Raw genomic sequence first — 15,946 nt, forward strand, 5'->3', positions numbered from 1 at the left:
AATGCATGAACATGCACACACAGACAGGTCAACGATTATTTATTAACATATACTTATTATCAGATCTGCTTTAACCCGATTTTTGCATACTTTCTAGATTGTAACAAAGTACCCCTTGCATGTGCTGTCACAACAAATCCCAACAGCGGGGGAAGTTGCTACATAATCTTATGTTGATGAATTTAATAATATGTTGTTTATGTTTGCTTGACTGACAAAGTTCTTACTGTTTCCAATTGATAGATGGTACTCACAGAGAAAATCAAATCAATTTCTCTGTTTGTTTGCTTAACAGACCTCACGATGTAAAATTTGTAACAACTATAGACCCGGTCTTCCCTACAACAATTATACCATAAAGACATACATCATTAACCCATGCATGCGCGCTTGCACGCACCACACACACACACACACACACACACACACAAACACACACCGGGCCTCTACAGATTCGTAATGGATTTATATCATACATCAAACTCATCGATTACAGAATTAAGACTTGTGTTGCCATAGAGACCAGAAATCTCGACATTATCCGTGATATAATACATACAATGTATATAATTTGGTTGCCTCCGAGAAATACTGACGTAAATGAAACAGATATCAACAAAATTGCTTGAAGTAAAGATTACATTGTCGACTATTTTCATGTCTTGTGATCACTCAAATCCCAATAGATGTAGAGTAACAGACACTTTGAAGATTGGGATGCAGTTTGGTAAACGCAGATTTTCCATAACAGATCTACAAAAGTAAAGATTTAAACAAGGAAGCAGCTGGATTATGAACTGAATTTCGCATTCAGTGGATGTATTTGGCCAATAGAGGAAGGGATAACATCCTGATGAATTTTGTAAATGATTGCGTATATCGTTGTTGTTTGTTGTTTGTTCATTTTCCATCTGACAAGATGGCTGGATATTCACTTTTCCATGTATATATGAGTTCGAAGGCGTGTTGCAGTATCAATGTTACTTCTCTCAATTATATTTTCGCTGCTCAAATACCTTTCGTTTCAGAGGAAATGGCAACAAATTAGTATACTTTTAGTAGTCTTATTTTGTAAAGAGTTGCGATACGTCAACTATGTCGTTACCATTATTTTAAAAAAAAAATCAAAACATTCATGGTGTTGACGATGTTTTCTTTGTAATGATGATGATCACTCATTAATCAGGATATGTTGATTTGAGGCGATATCCGTTTTACTGTTAGTTCATGATTGAGTTATCTGGAAAGTACGAACACACTTTTCTGCCAAGATGAAGATGTAAATTTAGAATCTAATATCCTCTTTGAATGTGTATCCAAACTGTCGGCATCGATGGCGGCGATTCTGTCATGCCATGTGTACATGTTTCTTCATAATACTAAAGGAATGTCATTGCGTTGGGCTTCATTGAAGATATTGAGATTTAAAAAGAAAAAAATCGCAAGCCATGAGTATTGCGGTTGAAGAAGTAATAAATGTTCTTTGATAAAGACTCCAGATTCGCCGGTTTTATCAAAGGCTAGACGAATACTTGTGAGCGCATATTTGTGAATGCTTTTGACGATGAGTCATACAAAGAAGTATTATACAGATACGAATGTCGTTATATACCAAGAAGTCCAGTAATTTTTTTCTTGGGGTCAACTTTGTCAAAACATCACACAATCTCATTTGGACTTTTAGTCTTACTAAAAGTTAAAAAAAAAAATGATACCTATCATTTGCTGACATCAATATGCTTACCATCACTTAGTTATATCAGTGATATCATGAACGCATAAAGATGATTTTTACCATATGAAATTAAGGAAAGATAAACAAATTTTAATGTAGCCTTGAAGTGGCTTGAATAAACTTGATTTTACTCTCATTCTCTCAAAAGAAAAGTTTACTTGTTACAATATATACATATAAAATCCTTATTTAGGAATGTATACACACACACACACACACACACACACACACACATATATATATATATATATATATATATATATATATATATATATACATATATGGTATTATGACGAAACAAACTGGTAATGCATTTTTTGGCCAATAAAGCAGTTTGTTTCTTCATTTCTTCGTGGAGCCAATATGTTTGGATATACATATACAATATATATATATATATATATATATATATATATATATATATATATATATATATATATTATTTAGGCCTATGTGTGTATGTGTTTGTATATGTGTATATACATGTTTAGTAAGAACCTGCAATGAACACTCTTAGAGTTGTTTTAAGAGTTGTTTTTCTTAAATGGTATCATTGCGTACGTGTGAATCATACTAGTTCTGAAGCCGGGTACGAAACGCTGTCAAGGTCACAGGCACATAGTTACACATAATGGGATAATGTGAATCAGCGGAAAGCAAGCAAGTTTGGGTAAATTATAATTATGCCTCTATACACAACAGCTCAGAAATCAACTATTCATCTTTGTATGCATACATTCAAGTTTGTTTGTTTTCCCATGGGGATATGGAAACATTCAGGTAAATATTTCCACTTGCTCTTTATTATGTCTACCCACAGACATCATCTTCACTAACTGATTATGACCTTAAGGTTAATATTTTTCTATAAAATATTGGGGTTTTTTTAATGGATAACAATGCATTGATTTGTGATTCAAAGGGGGAAATTCCATATGGATGTTCTCTTTGCATATGCACTTTAGTCGAAAATAACCCGTAGATGTGGTAGAAATCAAAAGTCTTGATAAATATTTTACTAACTGTATGTATGCCTGTGTATTAATTATGTATTTATGCATGTGTGAATATACATATATAGACGTAATATTCATAAATATTACATTCATTTACCCACGTGTTCGTATCAAAGTGATGTGTTCCCCTTGGTCGACTTAAAATTCATCTTCATTCCACAGTAATCAATAGTTCCAATGGGTCCCTTGTCAATATCTGTTAACTTTCATCTGGGTAGAATATTTTTGAGACATCCTGTCCTACATGGTAAGTGAGAATTTTCTTGATTTCTTCTTCTTCTTCTTCTTCTTCTTCTTCTTTTTCTTCTTCTTCTTCTGTTTACGTGGAATTGGGGATCAGTGAGGGAACATTGTCCTCCTGAGTGTGGGTATGTGATCCGTCTTAGTACGTTTTTGTGCCGATTCTTCATAATATGGCATATGTTGCCATGGCAACCACTATCTTCTATATATTTCCATATTAGTATCCCCGGTGCTGGAAATATCGCCTCCATATGCTTTTTAAGTGTTGGAAACCTCTAACATGAAACCCTACGCGGTATTTCCACCATACTCACACTGCGTCCATTGGTACCCTCATCGCATAATAGACCATTGCCTGGCCCACATATCATTGGTCTCTCTCTCTCCCTCCCTCCCTCCCTCTCTTCTACATCCCTCTCTTCTATCTCACTCTCTCTTTCTCTCTCTCTCTCTCTCTCTCCTTCTCTTTCCATCACTTTCATATTTTCTTGTTCCGTATCACTCCCACACATACCCATACAACGTAATGCAATTTTTCATGTATAGCAGCCACATTAAGCATAAATGTATCTTGAAGGGGAAAGCGATGCCATATCTGTACTGGGCGATCACGCTTAGCATCGCACTTGTTGAAATTACGGGACCTCGTTCAGCGGAGCGGCCTCTTTCATGTGCGGCAACCCGGTCGCTTTGGCAAAGGCAGCCCGCTCTATTACGCCTAAATGAGCCTGTTACGAGAAATGCCGCCGCGTTTGAAGTGCGCCCGTACGCCAAGCCCAGTAATATAGACCTAACAAAGAGGGAGCAATCAGAGGTAAGATGAGAGAAAAATAATAAAAACACTCCATGGACATTTATACAGCACTGAACAATATATGCCTCATTTTATACACGCATTAATGGTTCCTTCAAGTATTTTTGCATTATTATATATATATATATATATATATATATATATATATATATATATATAGACAGGCACACATAATAATGATAATAATAATAATAATAACAATATATATATATATATATATATATATATATAGAGAGAGAGAGAGAGAGAGAGAGAGAGAGAGAGAGATGTGTGTGCGTGTGTGTGCTTTTTGTGTTGTGTGTGTGTTTACATGATATCTATCAATTCATGCATCCTTTTTAACTCTGTTTCTCACGTTTTCTCACACTCCATATCAGAACAACTATTTCGATGGGATTACGCACTTGAAGCCCACGTTGTTGGGTTTCTCTCTCTCTCTCTCTTTTTTGAAAATTGTTTGATGTTTTTGCTTCAATCTCATTCTGTAAGGCTTCTTGGGAGATCAAACGGTGCCGCCACTAAAACACAATGTGCGGTGTGTTTTCAAAGGGTTGTGCCTGCATTCATCTGCGTCAGACGTTTGCAAGAATTAAAATAGGGGGATACGAAACCTGTCTGCAGATTTTGTTTCTGCTTTCTTTCCGGAAGAGGTAGGTGGCAACTTAGGGAGGCGGTAAATTCTGCTTGCTCTTAAGATTAGTATCATAATCGGTGAGAGAGAAAAAAAAAACCCTGAGAGATATATGGATGAATCAAAAGAAGGGGGAAAGGGGAGGAGTGGTATAAGGCAGTTGAGAGAGAGAAAGAGACATATAAGGGAATTATAATAAGGAAGACAAGTAGTACATGAAGATAGTTGAAATGCTAGAATAGACAAATAGACGGACACACGGACAGAGTGATATATAATGTGAGAGAGCGTTCTGGAGGAAGAAGACTAGGGGATGAAATTGAAAGAAAAAAAAAAGAGAGAATGATGAAGATCGATAGAAAATGAAATTCATGTAGAATCATGTATATGAATGGACCCGGAGAAAGACACACCACGTCTTCACCTACCATTTTTTTTTTTCTAACGAAAGCAGAAGATGATTTTTTCTTGCTTCAGTTTCTATAGTTTTGAGAATGAGATAGGCAAGACATGTAAGTTTTTGTGTTTAAGATACCTTTTGTTTATTATCTATACTTTGATTTATATGAGTAACAAACAAGTCCGTATGCTATATATGAATACATATATGTAACATGTGTATTACATATACGCATTATTTATACGAAATCATTCTTTAAAACATGATATTAGTGAACGTTTTGATATCTAGATATGAAGTAGATAAATTGAATGACACTTTATTATAACTGTAACTTATGAATCTAAATTTGAATGTAGCATGTATTAATTTGTTCCATGTAGAAGAAATGAATAAATCAAAAGAGAATGGAAGTATCTTTTTTTATTCATTTCTTTTTTCTTTTTTTTTCTTTTTTTTTTTAGAGTAGCCATCCACCTGGTGTCAGGGTGCTGACAAAGTAACTAATGATAGCTGTTTCCATGGCTACACGTCACGAGCTTGACACCCTCGAATCATACAGCGCGCGCCCCCGAGTCATACAACCCACGAGTCCTATAGCCCACGAGTCATACAGCCAAAGAGCTGTCCCTCCTCCCCCGATTTGCTCCCTCGGGCGCCGCTGACGTGTCGCAAAATCTCAGGCCTACAGCTGCTCTCTGACCTTGAAACGAACCTCATGAATAACAAACCGTCAGGACAGAGGACCTGTGGAATAACGAACTCTATTTTATTTCATCCCTACGTGTAAGAATTCTCCGTGTTCGGAATTGACAAACTTTATTTCCTTTCTGGATAAACCCAAGGTATACGAATTTGTTTGTTGCAAAAACGTCTCTCTAGATTTTGTGAATGTTAATTGTTTTTTAATAATTCCATCTTCTGCAAGAAGCAAAGTTTCCGAATGTCAAAGACAACTTAAAAAATGTAAATCTGGTAATATGTAAGTACAGTTGTATTTGTACATCACTCGTTCACAAAAGTACATCGTTTAGTTTAAACCTCAGATGGCACAATCAGTTTTTAAGTCCCTTAGCTAAAAAAAAAGGGGGGGGGGTGTTGGCATCCAAACTGATGATTATAGAATTATTGAGGGTACATATTTGATCTAGTATAATTATGCAGATTTGCCAAAGAAATTCTCAGCCAGTACTTAGCATATTCGTTTCATATTATATTTTCGTTTCTGCTTTCGTCTGCATCATTTACGAACAAGGTGGTATACAAGGAATTGGTCATGCATTAATTTCACTATTCCATGTTGACACGCGAATCCATAAACTAACTATATGAAATCTAAGTCCTTCCGTACTGCTTTATCTTATCTTCAAAAAGACACTTTCAGCTGCGAAGTATTTAATATCACTAGGCATTTTTCTATCACACCTTAAAGGCATCGATTTCTTCTTACATTATTTGTTGATATTGTGTTGTCTACTATTTTTTTTTCGATCCGGCTGGATATGCTGATTACGGTATGAAACTATAATTGTGCAGGGACTAGACTGACACATTTTTAGTGATCATTGATCCTATACTGCTATCTAAGGTCAAGAATGCCAGGCCGTGATCTCGGGCAAAAAGAATTACGAAAGATCATATTTTTCTTTTTGATGTATTTTCTCTTCGTTCTCGTACATTTTTCTTTTTTTTCCCCCTTTGAATTGTGTGAGAACGCAATTTCAGACTTTGCATTTAGCCAGTGACTTCTGAGAAAGAGAAATAAAAAAAAAACCACCGTATCCCAAAATAACAATTAAGGAATAGACTTTAGATCTTGGAATTCAAGACCAAATAAAACCGCAACTTTGTCGGCAAAAAGAAGTGATGAAACATATTTATTGTATCCCCTTCAGTGTGTTTTAATTTCACATCTTTACTATCCTGTACAGTTGCTTTTCAAGTACTAGTTTCTTTCTTTAAGCTCAGGTGCTCAGGGTAACAGGTACACTCTTGTAGAAACTCTGTTTCATTTCATTTTGTTTTCCAAACATGCTAAAAAACCTGTAATAACTCTATACTTTTCATACTTTAAGTTGAGTTACGCATATCGCTTTTTTGGATACTTCATATTGACTCTACGAATAGGCAAGAAAATACAGGAACAGTATACAGGTTTTGGTAAAATAACATTTTAAACAAAAGGTGAGTTATATGAACAATTTTAACAAATCATTTAGTTCCAAAACGCAGTAAGTTTTTTTTTTTCATTCGCTAAAAAAAATTGCAATCACAATAAGTATACATATAGACGTGTAATGAGCTGACAGCCCATTCTTTATATATACGAAAAAAGGGGCTCAAAACTACTCTCAAGGATTTTACGCAAAGAAGGAAAGGTGTAAGTGCGGGCGGGGGGGGGGTGGTGGGGGGGGGGCAAGCATGCACGAATGACCTGGTTTGATTTTACATAAAAAGAAAATTAGTAAGGAAGTTCTTACGCTTTAGATTACAATGAACTAACATGACTATGCGTTTCTGTTTCTTTTTTTTTTTTCATTTTGTATTTATTTGATTATTAAAAAAAAAATCTTTAACCATTTCTTTTCATTTCCTTTTAAAATGTTTTGAAAAAGTTCTGAATTGCTTAAGATGGTCAGGGAGAACATTTCGCACATAAGGTTCATGGTGTCTTGAGCATTTGTGAGCCCATTGGATTCCTGGGTTATTCATATGAATTTTATCACGGTTACGTGCTGAATACACCTAATACACCCCATGGTGGCATGTAGGGCCTACTTTGCCGAAAGAAGAAGAAGAAGATGATGCATTGGCTTTTTTTGTGAAACATAAATCTTGAAAGCTTGAGGTAGCAATTTGTCTAAGTGTGTGGGGGGAAGGGGCATTTAGACATAGAATTCAAAAAAAAAGATATTGCCCTTTGAAAAAAAAAAAGAAAAAAAAAACATTTATATCGCCTAATTTGAGAACTCTTTATTGGTGGTATAAAGGATCAGTATGTGTTATAGAGGAGGAATTTCTATGAATTGTTGCAGCCTGCTTTTTACAAATTAAAATACTGTCTATATATAGTCTGTCTGGATTTACCACAATTCTCCCATATGAGATTACACAATGATGATCGAGGGTAACAATCATGTTATAAAGCTTTAAGAGGGATATTTGTGAAGCAAATAATACTTTGCTCTATACAATATTCCTATTACTGATAATGAGTACTGCTAATATAATTGTGAAGATGTGTTATCCATTATGATGATTCCAGTTCAATTGATTATGAATAATTACTCCTGACAGATTCTAAATGATTTTTGTCAAATAATAATCCATCAGTATTTACACCATAATCAACTTTCTGACCTGTATTAGAGTGTGAAGTTTGTGTAGTCTTCAGATAAAAAGTGATGAAAATAAAAATATTTCCAGTGGATATCGTTTTTGTATTAAGAAAGATAAGCATAAAGGTGTCTTCTTTTTTTTTCTGCAGGAATGTTATGGTTCCAATAATGAGCTAAAGACTATTAAGTAAGCAATAGATTACGGAAACATTAAATTAGGTAATTCTAGCGTTTACTATTAAGATAGTGACCTAAGCTCCAGATGTGTAGGCCTAAGTGCTATATGTGAGATGCTTGTGGTGACATGTAACTCACTCTGAATTTGTTTAATACAAGGGATGGCATAGTTTCGCTTGTTGTCTTACCAGAAGGTGGGTCCCACCCTCTTACTAAGACCACTTTGGGGGGGGGGGGGGTTGTGTTGTTGTTTTTTTTTGGGGGGGGTATATCTCGACCATTTTAAAAGGGATATTCATCTAATAAACTTTGAATACCTCTTAGAATGGTATGATCTTTCATAAGAAGTGATTTGATGAATATTGGTTTAGAAACAGCTGAGATATCACCAAAACAAGGTGATCCTAATAAAAGGTAGGTCTCACCTTTCATTCGCACCACAAACAAAATATGCCATCCCTTTAACACAGGATTCGTCAAAAATCTCTCCCGCAGTCTTGTAATGTATTTTCTTCGTCTTCATCGTTCATTTATTATCACCACAAATTACCTCTATAAAAACAATGACTGTGACACACTCACCATGAGTTTACACTTGAAATGAGAGGGAACAAGAAAAAAATAAAGAGGGAATCGCTGGCAAGGAAAGAAGACGAAGTTCATCTCTATACATCTCACTCATAAGTTGTTATTTTTTACTCGTTGCATTTTCAAGAGCTCTCAGCTGAATGTCAAAGCAATATATTTGTCGTTTTTCTTCAGAAGTACTCTAAGAAGAAAAATGTAAGAGTTTTTTCTTTTAATGAATTGATTTTCAGACGTTTTCCTGATTATCCTCTGTCGTTTCAATTCGTTTATTGCCAGTTTCCTTAGTACAAAGCTATTCAGTTGTGCATAATCTGCTTTGGGGGAAGGAAGCCGCGATGAAACAGTCACACAGACACACAAACACACAGAAAGGAATCTTGCACGTGCAAGCCTGTATGAACGATTTCTGCGATCGATTGACTGATTGAAGATAATATCGTTGGGGTTCTCGTCACGTCCGCGTCCATCGATCGGCGAAAATTACACCTGACGATTACAATCATGGCCTTAACCATCAGCAAAACACGTCTTCAACAGGGCTGGGTGCAATCGATTGGTAGACAAACAGCCACCTCATACAACCAATGCAAGCTTGTGGCGGGAGACAGCAGTTGGGTCTTCCTTTCGGTCACATCTATTTCATCACCCTACTTCAAGGTGTGTGGCTGAATAGATGATTCTATAAACTACTCGAGTCTTTGAAAATGTCTTTGAATTCAATCAAGGGCCACTTCTCCCGAGGGGAGAAAGTAATCGCAAATGAAAGTTGTTAATCGACAATGGCAACCGTGCGGTGCAGGATAAACCAGCCAACCAGACTTGTATACTGTTTATGATTGATTGATTGATTGATTGATTGAGGAAAATTGAGGCCATTTCTTCGGTAAAATGAAACACAAAAGTAGGTCATATTGGTGTTTAGAAGAAGAGCCAAATAACCTTGAAAGTATATCGTGCTTGTATTACAAGTTGTACCTTAAAAGACCAACATTTATATAACAAACAATTGGATGTGAAGCCAAGTAAATGAACTAAACACCGTCGCTTGAATACCCACGTATTACAATACATTCCCATACAGACAACATAAACGCATGCAATTGATTGAAAAATTGCCCTAAATCGACGTAGATAAGCATTGAATTGATCAGTATTTTAGTAGTAGTCATGATAAAAAATTTATTTAAAAAATCATGAGCGTACATACTCGAGCAGGATTCGAACCTACGACCTCTTGATCACCGGACAGGCGTCATCTCCACTATACCACCGAGCTTTCGCCCGACAGCATGTGTTGGTTTTCATCCTAGTGGAGATGACGCCTATTCGGTGATCAGGAGGTCGTAGGTTCGAATCCTGCTCCAGTATGTACGCCCATGATTTTTTATCATGGCTACTACTAAAACACTGATCAATTCAGTGCTTATTTACGTCGATGTAGGGCAATTTGTCAATCAATTGCAATAAAAACATATCGACGGAACAATTTCATGAATTTGAATAATTACGCAGTACCCGCTGCATGCTATAGGGATAAAAACCAACACTTGCTGTCGGGCGAAAGCTCGGTGGTCTAGTGGAGATGACGCTTGTCCGGTGATCAGGATGTCGTAGGTTCGAATCCTGCTCGAGTATGTACGCCCATGATTTTTTATACTACTACTACTAAAACACTGATCAATTCAGTGCTTATTTACGTCGACGTAGGGCAATTTGTCAATCAATTGCAATGAAAACATCTCGACGGAAGAATTTCATGAATTGGAATAAACGCATGCACCATAGAAGGATAGAGAATGGAGTAAACAAAAAAAAAAAAAAACATGTCTACTCAGCCATAGATAATCTTTCAAATTAAAAAACAAAAAATGTGGTACGTCTTGCATTGTTTACAGTACAAAATATTGTAGTTAAAGAAGAATTCTAGTGCAGTTATATTATCAAATTGAATTGTAAAGAATTCTTGTGAATTTAAATAAGCAAGTCTGATAAGACAGAGTAAGATAAGTATAGCAGTAAAAAATTTGATCAAAATCGGATTAAACTAGGGAAGTTATGAAATTGTGAAGTTTTGCTAATGTCGCAACTTCCTTAAAGGGATAGCACAGTTTTGGTTGAGACCTAATTTCAGGTTTCTAACATTTTTTTTTTTTTTTTTGGTGAGATAATGAGAAACCTCCAATGAAGTATGAAGGAGCATGTAATTATATGAGGAAGTCAACGTTTATTTGATAAAAATTGGTTTTGAAATGCCTGAGATACCCAAAAAGAGCGATTTTGATAGATTATGTGACCCAGACTTTATTACGATCGCTTTGTTTTGCTTTGTTTTTGGATGTTTCAGTAATTCCAAACCCGATTTTCATCAAATAAACTTTGAAATCCTCTTAAAATGGTATGCTCTGTACTATATCATAAGTGTTTTCTTTGTATCTCGCAAAAACTTAAAAGCCCAATTGTCATCTCCACCAATACTGTACCATCCCTTTAATATTCATCCAATTGTGATAAAACTTTTCATTGTCGTGCTACGAAAATATTGATCTTTCTTTTCCAGACCAACTTCCAACTGCACTGGAATTTCCCTTTAAGAATACAATAAGAATCTACATTATTATTGTCTGCAAGATTTGAGCCCACTCCCACGTAGTTTCGCACAGAGTGACGTCACCTATGGGAAATCCAATTCGATTAAATTCAGAATTATTTCCAACTTTCGACACAGCATATAACATACACTCCACTCTGTTTTGTAACAAAAAAAAAAAAAAAATGTGAATGATGCATTGTGAAAGGAACAGCGTACAACAATAGCAAAACATAATGATGCATCATTGCAATGGCAAAATATTGTAATAAATCGCCAAGGACAAACATTCCTCTTTGTTTATGAAATATCGCTGAATATTCCCACAAATCTTCCAAGACCATTGAATTCGCACGAGATCATTGATATGAAAAGCCATTTCTTCTTCTTTTGTTACTGTTAACGCTGATTTTGTTAATGCTATTGTGTTTTCTAGTCCATTTGTATGAGTAGCATGAGTAGTATGAGTAGCAAAAATGCGCTTAGAAACGTCAGTATGAAGCGCCATATAAATGCAATTATTATTATTATTATTATCATGCTTTGTCAGTTTGTAGCATTGTTTTACACGACGGATAAGGAAATAGTCATCATTTTCCAAACTGACACTGAAACTTTGCTGAAACTATCACAACTACCTGAAGTCATGTGCAAAATATAGGACTTCTTTGCCGTATAATGTGCTACTGGCAGGCTCACTGAGAAAATATTGTGTAATGGCACCGTGAATAAAAATACGATTACGTGGGATTCTCACACGACATCCTCAAAAGCTCAGCTTGGAACCGGAATCTGGGTCGGAATTGGGTCTTCCAGCATGACAATGGCCCAGAACATTCACCAAAACTATAGCAGACAGTGGCAGAAGAGTCAGGGAGAAGTTGTGAACCCTTTAGAAAATGGGGTCATCCCACGAGTCTTACAGCCCACGAGTTCGACATTGACAAAAAAAAAAAGGACCATGAGTCATACAGGCCACGAACCATACAGCCCATGAGTTCGGCACTAGGCTAATAAGGCCCCCATGAGTTCGACACTGGGTAAAAACAGCCCACGAGTTATTTTCGACATTACAACACGGGGCTTAATCACAGAACTCTTTTTAAGAGTTCTGTCTCGTGGGCCTTGTTTGCTTTGTGTTGAACTCATGGGCTGTATGACTCGTAGGCTGTATGGCTCGTGGGTGTCTGTCTCGTGACGCCCATCCTAGAAAACCTGTGGAAACAACACAAGAGGCGTGTTCGGTCACGGTTGTGACTGAACTGTAGACGATATAATATGTCAAGAAGAATGACGTGGAATTCCAGAAGCTGACGCGCAGCTGCATGTCTATCGCGACTTTGGGCAGTGGAGGAAAACAGAGGCAGTAACACAAAGTTTTAGAATAGTTGCATATAAACTTTTAACACCATCCCCCCCCCCCCCCCCATTATCTGCAAATATCAATTTTAATGACACATACACATCATTGTCATATGCCTCTGAGTTATTTTGATAGATTATGAACTATGTACAGTGATGTATATAGGCCTACATTAAAGGCATTGTTTACCTTTTGCAGATGAAACAAAAACACAGCTTCAGTGCTTCAAAATAGTTCTAAAACGTGAGTGAGGGATATGAACAACCAGTGCTGAAAAAAAGTCAATCAGTATGATCAATGTTAAGAATTGTTAAATATACCAATGTGAACAATAGTTATCATAAAATTGTTTCTACACTAAACCGTCTATAATTATGGTTTAGAGAGAAAAATAGTGATATCTCCCTATATCTTAAGCTTTATTGCAAAACTTTTATATGGTAGGATGTTTTGTGATACACCTGACCTACACATAATTATTATGCATCAATAATGTGATAACTCGAACATTTGTTTAATCACTGCTCCAAATGGTAAACAATACCATACAACTTGTATGAATAATTCTCATGAAAATGTAAGCTGACAGAAATGGGAGAAGTCGTAAAAATTAGGAGAAAATTGTTTTCCTTCCAAATGTAAAGTTTACTGGGTAAACTTTTGGCCCAAATTGTGTTAGCTGATAGGCCCTATCAATATGCCAGTGGTATATAGGCCTATTATGCAGATATGTGTATTTTGTAATAGTTCTGTTTTGTGTAAAAATGGTCACAGATAACCACTTATGCATCGAAAAAAAAAGAAAAGGGAGAAGGAAAAGAAAAAGAAAGAAAGAGATGATGATGATGATGATGATGATGATGATGATGATGATGATGATGATGATGAGCTTGTTGAAAAGAAGAGCAAGAAGTCAATGCAAAACGCCATTATAATCAGAGCCGATGCGATAAAGTTTGGCAGTTAAAGCCGCGGCGCCTCCCTTAAACGCGGTATAATCCGGTCTCGCCTTTCGACAGACTCTTGATCGCGTATCTAATTTCTTTTCATTGTCAGAGAATGATATCAAAGAATCGCCGCCAGCTGAGTATGAATGGGGGATTCTTTCCGCCGAAATGATTCAGCTCGAGGTAAAAGATTATCAACCGCGCAGCGCGGGTCCTCAAAAATGAAGAGATAACGACAATAAATACACGCGGAGAAAAAAAGAAAAGAAATGAATTCGACAAATACAATCATTCCGCGATTAAGGAGGGGGAAAATTATGGGAGTTTAGTTGGGGAGTCGCATAATTTTCCCTAAATTGATTCCATATTGTTAGGGATCCAGGAAAAATGTTGATAGATCTGTACCCGCAAATCTATACAGATACTGTGCATGCTGTGTGTTATAAGCGATCTTTGCTAGTAAGCAACGAAATTGTCAGTAACGCACAGAAACACTGATGTACAGTCAGTGAGGCATTGGGTCCTAAGTTCGAGCCCTGGGCAATGTTCTACGACAACTATGTAGTATTCATTCTCGTTCCTCTTTACCGAGATATGATTGGTACCTACTATAGAGCTATAAGAATAGACCGTGGTAATGGCAGATCACCGTAGGATCCAGATCAACGGCGATTCTTAAGATGGGACTATTAACATAATCATTTTTAAAATAATCTAATTATCAGTATTATCATCCTCATCAGCATCATTATCATTATCATCATCATTTTTGTAATTTTTATGACTCTATTACTTACGGGAGCTTTTATTTTCCTTATTATTTTGTGGCAAAGAATCATCACAGGCTTAGCACGTCATAATGTGGACTAAAATGAGAGAAGAAGGTGAACCAGTGATCTCTATAATAGTATGTATGAAGAGCTAGATTGCAAAACGGTTAACTCCATGCATGTTGATTAGATATATTTGCTATTAAAGCTGGTTTTTAAAAAAAAGACAATTATAAGAAAAAAAGTTGGACATTCTTAATCATAACTTCAACAATATTTATTGTTATGTGACAAGTTGAGCATCATAGCAAAGGTTTCATTAAATTTTTGACTGATAATGAACTTACTTTAAAATGTTTAAAAGTGGCACTTAAGCCGTTTTGCTAGCAAACTCTTCCTTCAGAGATGTGTGAGGTGAACGATACTGACGATGTACATTCATTGCCATAGGGGGCGGAGTGGAACATTGCTCTCGATTCCACCCTGTGGATGCCTGTTCCCTTCAATGACATTAATTCAAGACAGCCAAGTAATCCTCTAAAATTTCTAATAATTCTTGTATTCCCGGTGATATCATAATCAACTCCACTGCCGATTTCGCCGCTACTTCTAATAATACTACAATGACCACAATAATAATTTTGTACTTAATTACCAGACACAGTACCATTATCATTGACTGTTAGCTATATAGTCCTTATATTTTCTCTTCTACAGTAAAGATTAACAGTAGCATTTGTGTAAAGCCGAAGTAGTGAACATGGTAAAAACAACAGCAGCAGAAGTTGTGGTTGTGGTAATTGCAGCTGTCAGCAATGTACTAAACTGGTGCTAAAATGCTACCAACGCTATATACTTGTCAACGCTAGTATAATGTCGCCGTTTTCATTAGGTGATCTGCAAGTCATAAAAGACTTTAAAGACGATAAGATTATAACAATAAGAATTATGATATGCAGTTTCGTACTACGACATGTAGTAATGTCGAGCTCACGTCATTATACGGTCAATTCAAAATTCGATATCTCTTATTTTACAGTGCTCCATAAATGACAAAATGATTTGAAACAAGAACAATTTTGTGTTTCTGCGCTTCAACAAATTCACTGGCTTTTGATTGTTTGTTTGTTTGTTTGTTTGTTTGTTTGTTTGTTTGTTTGTTTGTTTGGTTGGTTGTTTGGTTGTGATTTCATGATCGTCTGTACTGTGCAATACGCGCTCTCTCCTCAATCATTCAATATGAAAAAAATAATTCGTGGTTGGCAAACTTCGGAGGAATGGGCCATAGAGATCAGTGGACTGAACCACAGAACTCTGAGTTCTGTGGACTGAACAGG

Source organism: Diadema setosum, chromosome 22, assembly GCF_964275005.1.
Source record: "Diadema setosum chromosome 22, eeDiaSeto1, whole genome shotgun sequence".
Classification (NCBI taxonomy): domain Eukaryota; kingdom Metazoa; phylum Echinodermata; class Echinoidea; order Diadematoida; family Diadematidae; genus Diadema; species Diadema setosum.